Source organism: Rousettus aegyptiacus, unplaced genomic scaffold, assembly GCF_014176215.1.
Source record: "Rousettus aegyptiacus isolate mRouAeg1 unplaced genomic scaffold, mRouAeg1.p scaffold_m13_p_7, whole genome shotgun sequence".
Taxonomy (NCBI): domain Eukaryota; kingdom Metazoa; phylum Chordata; class Mammalia; order Chiroptera; family Pteropodidae; genus Rousettus; species Rousettus aegyptiacus.
Window position 1 is genome coordinate 5,306,055 of NW_023416310.1, and position 10,614 is coordinate 5,316,668.

General features: G+C 47.7%; 1 pseudogene; it reads left to right on the top strand.

Annotated features, from left to right (window-relative positions):
- The first annotated feature begins 5,105 nt into the window (after nt 1-5,105).
- Nucleotides 5,106-5,224, top strand: LOC118605820 (annotated as a pseudogene).
- The last annotated feature ends 5,390 nt before the right edge of the window (nt 5,225-10,614 follow it).

Consider the following 10,614-nt stretch of genomic DNA (forward strand, 5'->3'; position numbering starts at 1 on the left):
TGACGATATGCGTTGGACAGTCCCTCCAAAGCGGTGCTCTCGTGGTGGGGCTGGGACCTGCCTGGAAGTCCCCTCAGTCACCGAGGCACGAGCTCATCCTTTCTAGAGTTTCCATCAGTGTTTACTCTGCACTGTTAGGTGCTGGGGGAGGGGACAGCCATCAAGCAGCTGCAAGGTTGACAGAAGTTTCTCATCCAAGGACCTGCATCCTTGGATTCCCTGGGATACACTGTTTTATCAAAAAGGCTGAAGCTGTTCCCAGCTCTCCCTGCTTCTCACCTTGGCCTCGAGCGCCAGTCTGGCTCCGCACAGCACTGCTACTGATCCTGTCTCCTCTGTTTATTACGGATTTTACCCGTCGCTGTGCTGGATTTAAAGGCGCTATGTACAAATCACTTGCGACACCCCGTTTTGATCCGAAGGCCAAGCCCCAGGCCCAGATGGCAAACCTTAGCCCACCGAAAGGAGTGAGTTTGAAGGTAGACTTCTCGTTTTATGACTGGTATATGTTGAAACAGGACCCTCTGGCCTCCAATGAGCTTTCTAAGCGACTAGTCTGAAATTTATACCACAGATAAGAATACGCAAAAGGGGGAGCTACCGACAAATCATATCTGGTTCTATTACCTAAGGATGCTGCATTTGAACATATAAAAATTTCATTTTCAGATCTGCCTTCCTTTCTTGCATTCTAGTTCCTTGAGGGCAAGAAGTGATCGTAATTAATTTCTGTATTATCTTGGCTTATCGCAAGGCCCGGTACTAAATATACAGTCACATATATATTACTTGAAACAAAATCAAACTCATGTAATCATAGACAGTAAGGAACCTGGGAAATCAAAGAGTTCATACAGCATCCATTTTACGAACAAGGAAACAGAAGCCAAGTTTTCACAGTGATTTAGTGGAAGAAATGGAGTCAGAGGATAATGAGCTCTGCTTTTAGTTCTAAGTCCTGACCTTCAGAGAAAACAGATGATAGAAATCACCGGTTTCAGGCGGGAATCGCCCTTCGCCTGGAGATGGGTATAACTTCTCGAAGTTTCAAAAATAAAATAAAGGATTTAAAAATATAGAAGCAACGAACAATTTTGCTCTTGTGCTGAATACGGATGACCTTCTACAAAGAAACACATGTTTAGACAGACGCACAAGCAAAGAGAGTCCCAACACACCGCTAACCACCTGCGTGACCTTACGTAAATGATTACACCTCCTCGGGGCTGCTTCTTTTCCAATTAAAAAAAAGGAAGCATCATGCCCTGCATTTTATAATTCTGAAATTACACGTTTATAAAATTTGGTATGAAGTGTCTTGAAGGGTCAGAAAACTTTACGATCCGTTTTGAAGCTTTCGTCCTTAGGAGAGAGAAAGTGAGCAACATGTGAAAATGCCTGATGCGTTCTCATTCTTGCAGTTCATCCTTTACAGCTTTCTTCCAGCTCCAAGGTGGGGGGAGAGTGGGAGGCCACAGGAGCTTGCCGCGGCTTGCTGCAGGCAGCCAGAGGCAGAGGGAGTGACATTTTCCTTGGAAACAAAGTGAAGAGTTTCCCAAACAAGGAAGTCGCCTAAATTACGCTGCATACTTTTCTCTCCCAAACTCTCCATTCTGGTTTAAATGATTCATAATTTTAGCTTCACCTTATCCTGCCTCTCCTTCTGGGCTGATAGCTTTAACTGGGGAATAGTAAACAACATGCTTTGCTTTTTAGAGCTGAGTTTTCAATTCAGAGCTGCCACTGACTCACTCACTTTGGAACCCCGGGCAAATCATTTCAATGACTTGGACCTTAGTTTTGTTAATCACAAATTAGAGAGATTCCCTACCTTAGGAAAGATGATGGATAATATAATTTGATTTAGAAAGTGACTGATTCAAGCTGGATGTTTGGTGAACTGTCAGCCTGCTTTAAAAAGCTTTTATCCATGCTATTAAGTGTCTTCCGTTTAGGATCGTCACTTTTTTTCTTTTTTACTTGAAGAAGGCTTTTCAGTCTCTCCCATTCTCTCGTGGGTGCAGCCATTCATTCCAACTTTTGTCTTCCTTGACGTTTAGCCAGCATGATTTTGGGTTAACTTCAAAAGAACTACTTTGCTAGATTAATCCCCTGGATCTCAGGTGGGCAGAAGATTTGGTTGAAGCCAACTTTTTCTTCCTCCGTTATTGCTGCTAATTAGGGATGGATTAGAGATGCTTGTTTGGAAGGAAAAACTGTTTGGGTGTGTTTTATCTTGTACATAATAGAAAAAGCTGCAGAGACATCAAATATTGGACTTACCAGACATAGGAAACAGTAGCAGTTATGATTATTTAAAAAGGCAACAGATAAGCTTTGAATATAGCTACGGGGAAGAGGAAACTATAAAAAGTAACATCACAGCTTTGTAAAACAGCCAATTAGAATACTTTGAAATGAAAAATATAATAAGCGTAATTTAAGTCAAATACGGATTCAACATAGCAAGAAAAAGTGAATTGAACTATCAGACGTTTCACAGAATGAGACGTGTAAAGATACAAATATGAAAAATGTGAGGAAAGAAAAGAAACATAGAATAAGAGGAATCAATATGTTTGATCGGAATTCCAGAAAAAGAGAGAATGGAGAAGAAACGCAATTTGAAGAGAAATTGATGGCATTTTCCAGAACCAATGGGAAACCAACCACGTGTAGAAGCCCAGTATATCTTAAATAAAATGCAAAGAAATTTACACCTCTACACGTCACAGTAAAACACAAAAACAAATGAAACCGAAATCAAATCTTAAATTGGTGAGGAAAAATAGACAGGTTGGCTTCAAAGCATACTGAGAAAACAAACAAACAAACAAACATCCTTAGAACGGACTGCACCTAGCGAAAAGATTTCAAGAACACAGAGGAAAATAATGCTTTCAGAAAAAAATATTTGAACAAAGTTTACAACCAGTTTCTCAGTAATAGAAATTCTCAAGAATTCATTTCAAGCAGTTTGTACTAAAGGGAAGATCCTCACTGCAGAAAGGAAGAGACCATAGACGATTTTAAGGAACTGTGTGACACTAAACATTGCATATCATACTAACAGTATGCGTGCTCGGTTAAAAAAAAGGTAGAATTAAAATACAAAATGTAGAATAATGTACGAGTTTGAAGAAAGGCAAACATCGCTGAAATGTTTCGAGGGCTTTCTACGAGCTGGGAGATCGTCAGTAGGTATCGATTAGGTTTAGATGAAGATAAGTGAAGTGTGCCTGTGGCAAGTTCAAAGGTCACGCTACTAAAGAACGAGCGCAGCGAAGAAGTCTTAACCAGAGAGGTTATTTTGCTGCTCTGGGCTCATTCTCATGTGTGCCCCGCCTGATGCCTGGGCAGGAGGATGCGTTCATACCACGTCAATGGCCCGCCCGCCTTCTGGCTTCTGATGGGATTCTGCTGAGGGTGACCAGGGAACAGGGGTGAGGAGTGGGAGCGGGGAGGGAGCGGAGGGAGGGGAGAAGGAGGCGGAGGTCAGGGGCGAGGTTGGGGCATAGATTCTCTGGCCCTGCCCGCCACCTCCCCGTCTGCTCAGGTGGGCTGGTGGCCCGCCCTGACCCAAGGTTTCGGCTCCCATCTATTCAGCCCTCTCTCCGTCTGTGGATGTGAGCGACGGCTCCTGCCCCTGCCTTCGTGATTCAGGGTTGATGCTGAGTTCCTGCCTTATTAGTTGTTTGGTTTCCCTTAATTCCGTCACCCTTAATTAAACGCATATCAAATTAAGCTTATTTGAGTTGTGTCAACTGTTAATTGTTCACTGACAAACTTTATAACGGAGGGAAATGTAATAATACGAACGATCTGGAAGTAGGTGAGATGAGAGGGAAGGAAAACATAGCCGAGTGGGCAAAGAAATGAATGCGGATGCTAATGTTCAGTCCAGATATAAATGAACCGAACACTCTGGTTGTAAAAGAGACTATCGGAACATGTACACTCCACGGAAGTTTCACGATCTATAAAGATACACAGACAAACACTGTACGTCAAAGGACAGCAAAATATATTACCTAAATAGTAATGAGAGGAACGCTGGCGTATCTATATTACATTCAAAAGTTTTTAAGGCAAAAAGAAGGCTCACGAATAGTAACGGTCACTTTATAATGATAGAACATTTTTAAAAACTAGTCATTTTTAATTTACATGCACCTAAAATATTACTTCAAATTATATGCAATGAAAGGTGAACCAGACAAATCAATCATCCCAGCGGGAGCTTTTAAGAGTTTTCTCTTGGTTCGTAGTACCTTTGTTTGAAATAGCCCCCGAATTGGAAGCAAGCAGATGCCCATCGATAAGTGAACAGATAAATAGCATGTGGATATCTATAAAGTGAAATATTCTGCAGAAATAGACGACGGAGTCCAGGTAGATGCGACAGCGTGGTCGAACCTTAGGAACATTACGGGAAGGGAGGGACGTCGCCAACGACCACGTATCGCACGCTCCCGTTGATGCGAAGTGTATCCATTAAGTAAATACATGGAGACTGATTTCCCGAAGAGGCGCCAAGTGGTAGACAGTGGTTCAGATGTGGCTGATGTAATTATCGACTCTAGAGTTGTCATCTGTATCCCTGGTGCGTCATGCAATCACTTTTAATACACACATATAGGAATATATACGTAATTATAAATACGATAAACATTATCAAGTACAATGGCCCCATTAAAAGGTGGCATTTTTATGACACCACGTTCCTGGTGGTGAGCACTAGCTCCCTTGGAGGGAGATACTACTGTTATTCCCATTTGACAGATAAAGAAAACTGAAATCTATGAAGCCAGGTAAGCAGTTCGCTCAAGGTAAACTTATCTAGAACACAGAGGGGCTGGAGTTGGGGCACGGGAGCGAGCTCTGAGGACACCTGGCAGCTAAATCCAGCCGTGCGGAGGCAGTCAGGGTTAGTGCCAGGCACTCAGCATGTAGTGTGTGTGTGTGTGTGGATATATATATATATATATATATATATATATATATATATATATATCTCCACGGGATGGATGAACTCCACGTTCTGCTTTGATTCATATTGCTCCTCTAAGTATAAAGGTGATCTGTAGTTTAGATGGAAATACTTAGTCTACGGCCACGCCACCCTGAACAAACACGATCCCGTCTGATCTCAGAAGCTAAGCAGGGTCGGGCCTGGTTAGTACTTGGATGGGAGACCGCCTAGGAAGACCAGGTGCTATAGATGTAAATAATAAAAAATAATGTATTATAAGCTGATAAGGTCCTTGCAATCTGTGAGGTCAACCAAGGGTTGCCTCACCTAAAAAAAGAAAGAGAGAGAGAGAGAGAGAGAGAGAGAGAGAGAGAGAGAGAGAAGAAAAGAAAAAAAAAGGAAAGGAAAGGAAAAAGAAAAGAAAATATTTAAAACTCTTGGATTACAGCTGGAGTTCCTTCTTCTCCCAGGACTCATTGTCCGGTGGACAGATTGAGGACAGGGTCTGCTAGGTCTTAAAAGAACTCTGGGGCTAGGAGTCCTGTCTGCTCTCAGCCTCATGGCTGTGTGTCAGGGCGTACCCCCAGGGCTCACCTCGGACGGTTAGCAGCCCCTCGCCATGGACTCAGCTGGGCTGGGGGCGGATTCAGATCACGGTCCAGTTAGAAATACACGGACACATGAGAGCAGATGGCTTATTTGAGTCTCCTGTCCTGGTAGCAGGTACGGGAGGAGACACATTTTATTTTTATGGAATCTCAAGAAATCTCGTTGAACAGATGCACTGCTTCCTCATTCAGGGTACGAAAGGAACGAAACCCCCAAGTCCTCAGGCCTTAAGCCGGCTTTGAACGGTTCGTCCTCACCCCGCCATCCCGCTGAGCTCTGATCTGCAAATCCATCCGGTTCCCAGATGACGCAGGGCTGCTGTGTGCTGGCCGCACCCTGAGGCCCACCGGGTAAGGCAGATGCTGCCTGCAATGACCTAGCTCCTGTCCCGCGCGCCTGGCCCTGCGCTGGTGAATAATCCTCGGGAGAACCGAGGAAACGGCCAGGCAGCCCGTCCACTGCCGTCCGCGGTGCCGGCGACACGTCCCAGGCTCCTCCTGGCCCCAGAGTCGGGGAGTCGACTACATTCGACTTGCAACAGGCACCTTAAAAGCGACACATCCCAAACACAGCTCCCATATTAACAAAAAGGCTTTTTTTTTTTTTCGTTTTTATAATCTCAAGTGTTCCAGTAAATCTCAGATTTTTTTTTTTTTCCAGTTGCTCAGACCCCAACACCTTGCAGGTAAACGTCCCTGTGCTCTATCTCTGAAACCGCATATTGAATCACCGAGCACTTCCTGCCACGTGTGCAGAATCTGACGGCCTACCTGCTCTCTCTGCTTCTACCACTGTTCTAGTCCATTCCGCTCCACGGCCCAGAGCCTCCTTGGCTTTCCTCCCTCCCTCGGGTGCGAGCGCCCAGTCCGGACCGTGACTCACAGGGACCCCGTCCTCTCCGGCTCTGCTGACTTGCTCACTGCCGTTCCCTGAACACGCAGCCACGCTCGGGCCTTGGAGGCCTTGCCCTTCCCAGAATGCACGTCCTCCGGGCAACCTCCTCGTCCTTCCCACCGAGGTCCTAGTCACCTTCCCATGGGTTTGTTGGTCGTTTCCTGCCACTAGAGTAAAGGTTTCATAGGAACAGATATTTAAAAAAAAAAAAAAAAAAAAGGTGACCTCATCAGCACCTAGAACTGTTCCTGGCAGGCAGTAGCTGCTCAGAAGTTTCTGGACGGACAGATTTTACAGATTGAAAGGCCAAGGCTTCAGAAAGGGAAGGAACTAGCTCTCGGACACGCACGGTGTCCAGGTGAGAGGAAAGGCCACCGCTCCGATCCCAAGAGGTATCCTCCCCGTTCAGCCCAGGCCAGGGGCGAGGCTCCTCTGCCTTCCAGCGAGAAGCGTGACCTCTGCTTGAACCGAGAGAACTGGGGCTTAAAATAACCGTGGGTCACGGCCTGAGCCTCCTTCCTTCCTCTAAGGCTGGGGTGGTTCGCATAGCCGCTCCCCAGAGGACAGCATTCGAGGGTCCCTGGGAAGACGAGAGCTTGCATTCCTGAGGACGGGAGAGGAGCTCAGTCCCAGGCCAGCCAGGCCCATGTGATGGGAGGAAGTGGCCTGGCTGATATTTCGAGAAGGACTAGGTCAAGGCGGCGAGGTCACTGCTTGGATCTGTCCTCCGCTAGCGACGGGGACGTGGCTGGCAAGAAGCATCGTTTTCATGATTCACTGTCACCCCCCCGGTCTCGATCCTGCCTGAACACTGGCTCCTGTTCTCGCGCTGCCCGAATCGCCTTCGGTAACGTGTCATTCATTCAACAACTATTTATTTCACACCTACTACATGCTCTACCCCAGGCGCGGTGAGGGCTTCTGACAAGTTATGAGTAATATTGACATGATGCCTGGCCTCAAAAGCTTTTGAAAAGCTGGGGACAGTCCCACCGACAGACGACATTTGCAGTTTTCACTGCGATGTCCGATATCAAAGAATCAGAAACTGACCTCCCCTCCTTCTCCCGCCAGCCTTTCGTAATGGCCCTTCTGCAAGTAACGTGGGCCCACTCCGAATCTTCTTACGGTGTGCTGTCCCAAAGCGCAAAAATATTCCAGACTGAAAGCGAAAGGATGATTTGAAAATGTGCCTTTCTGAGGGGAACACACTTCTAGTGAAAAGCAAAGGGGGTGCCTCCCCAAAATATCTAAGCCTTCCTGAATCGAGATCATAAACTCGCAGGAAGGCTGAATGGCGCCCCCCCTCCCTCCCTCCCTCCCTCCCTCCCTCTCTCTTTCTCTCTCTCCCTCTCTCCCTCTCTCTCTCTCTCTCTGTCTCTCCCCCCACTCTCTCTCTCAGAATGAGAATCGAAATGTTACAAACTTTTCACTAAAATGTTAATATTTCCACAACATATATTAGCATAACTGTATATTGAATAATATATAATACACGAGAAAGGATAGCATTTACAACTATTTGAACTTATGAAGGGCATTTTAGATGCCAGGTTAAAACTGTGACAGTAGGTGGAGTAGCCAGCGTGCACCGTCCCCAGCGATCCTTGTCTCCTGGAACTCAAGTCCCGTGTAGTCTCCTCGTACGTACACTGAACCAGAGCTGGTTGTGTGACCCACAGTGTATGGTGGAGATGACAGTGTGTGACCTCTGAAACCAGGTCATGAAAGGCACTGTGGCTTCTCCTTGCTGTCTCGGGCCCCCCCATAGCATTCCACACTTACAGTGTGCAGTAAAGGGACCAAGTTGAACCCAGGGCGGTGGTGGCCGGGGGAAGAGCATGAGTCCAAAGACAGCGTTCTGAGTTTACGACAGGAAGGAACATGTCAGGACAAGTGAAGGGTGAGCCCACTAGGAAACTCGGCTCTTCGTGTTTGCAAAGCAGACTGAGATGCCTCCCGGAAGGGAAAGAAGGGAGAAGCACGTGCGTGTGTCCCCAGTAACGGCCAACAGGAACGGCGCTCCTGGCGGGGGCCCGGGGGGAGAGGCCGGCCTGGTCCAGCCTCGGGGCGCTGGCCCCGGACTGGGTGAGCGTGCAGAGCTCTGAATGGAGCCGAGGTCTGGTGGCCGTCTCTGTGTGTCTCAGAATCTAAACGTCAGTGTCGCAATCATACATCACACACGCTGCTTCCTCTAACACTGTCATCATGGACTTGGATTTCTTCACGTCAATTATGACCTTAACGATTTACTGCGAAGGAGCCGATTTTGCAGAGTATGTTCCAAAGGGACATCTAGGTCTCCCACAAAGTCCCACCCCTTCCTTTACTCTCCTCAGCCCAGTGGTAGCATGAGACAGGTTCTCCGCACTGCAATCCAGCTCTCATAATCCGAACCAAGCCTTGGGCGGCGGAAAGAGATGTTAAGACGAGAGCTATGGCATCGATTAATTACAAACAAAATAAACACTGAAACATGTTACTCAGAAGTCATTAAGTTCCTTTACTAAACAGCCTAGTTTAGGACAAATAATTAGTAAGGGCATCGGACTGGGTGACGTCTTTTCATTTTTGCACCATACGACGTGTCAATGTCTTTTCAAAACACAAAACCAAGCAAACTTTCAGAGGAAAGATAACCTACCTCGTCACAATTTTCAAGAATGCTTTTCACGAAATTGGCAGCGATGTTAACGACACTCTTTGCTGTACTGTTATTAGATCATTTTCACGTGAGGTGTGTTTTTTACCAAAATTATGTGAGTAAAGTGGCGTCACCCCCCACTTTACCAATGTGGAACCGTGACTCAGAGTCACGGCACGTGGTGGTGCCGGGCGTGCTCCGCATGGCTCCGGGGAGTCCCATCCCCACAGTCACGCAAGATAACGAGGGGCAGGGACGGCGTCTGAACCCAGCTTTGACTAGAATCGAAGCCCTCCTTTTTAAAGAGTCAGACGTCCCTCTGCTGTTTTCCTGATTCTCCCGCAGTGAGGTTTTGTCTACGAGGGAGATAAGCGTGAGGTTCTAAGAGCAGCAACAGAACTTTAGAAAAACCAGACTCTGGCCGAGCTTTTCCGTCGCTGAGAGGAGAATCAAGGAGAGGGTGGGAGGGAGCGCGGAGGGGGGCGAGGAGGTCTCAGACCGCAGAGCTACTCGATCTGGAAGGCGGGGGGGGGGGGCGAAGATTCAAAGACCGGGCCCCAGAGTAAGCTGCCAGCGTCACAGGGGAAGAATCCCACTGAGACAGCTGCGGAAGCAGGCGAGGCCATTTGAGATTTGGAATCTGTTGGTGTCGTGTGGGATTTTGACCGGACATTTGTTTTAGGTCACCCCTGGTGAAAAAGGACCCCACACACGTGCGCCAAGGAATGACAGGACAAAATGCCACAGCTCAGTGACATCTGTGCCCAGCCTTTACAGGGGGCCGAGGAGGGGCTCCAGGTCCCTGCCTCACAGCCAGTGGGGTGGCCTCGCTTGGACGCGCGGGGCCCGTCAAGGCCGCGGGGTCTTCCTCCTGCGGGGGACTTCCTCCGCACTGTCGGGGACACTGCCTCGCGGGGAGCCGGGATGCTGCAGGAAGCCCTGTGGGCCCATGGGCCACGTGCCGACGGCAGAAACACAACCTCACTCTCGCAGGACCCAAGGCGGCCACTTGGATGAACCCACACGCCTGGCATTGGTGGGGTTAAATACGGGTTTTCCCCACATCCAAGAGGACACTGGTGATTACAAAGCTCCCCTCGTTCTTGTTGAAGCATCTCTTTCTCCGACCAACCGCCCTCCACCCCAGGGTTTCTTACACATCCAGACATTTACAGTAAAAGGGGATGAGCCTCCGTGCCGCGCGAGTGGCCGGCAGATGGTTTTACTTAACTGCGTCTTAAAGAGAAAGAATCGAAGAGGAGCGTCCGGACGGTCGGCAGGGGACTCACTGCACGCGCAGACTTGCGTTCCTGCTGCCACGGCCCTGCCTCCGTCCGTCCCCGTCTGTTATCTCCCTCTTCGTGGATTTTCCTTTCATTGTTTGAAAGAAGTAGCTTTCGTTTTAAGGCACCCAAAACGAATAGAATAGTTTTTCCACTCAGATTTATAGAGTGAAAAAATATTCTATTAGTTTTGGGCGCTTTAAAAGCTACGC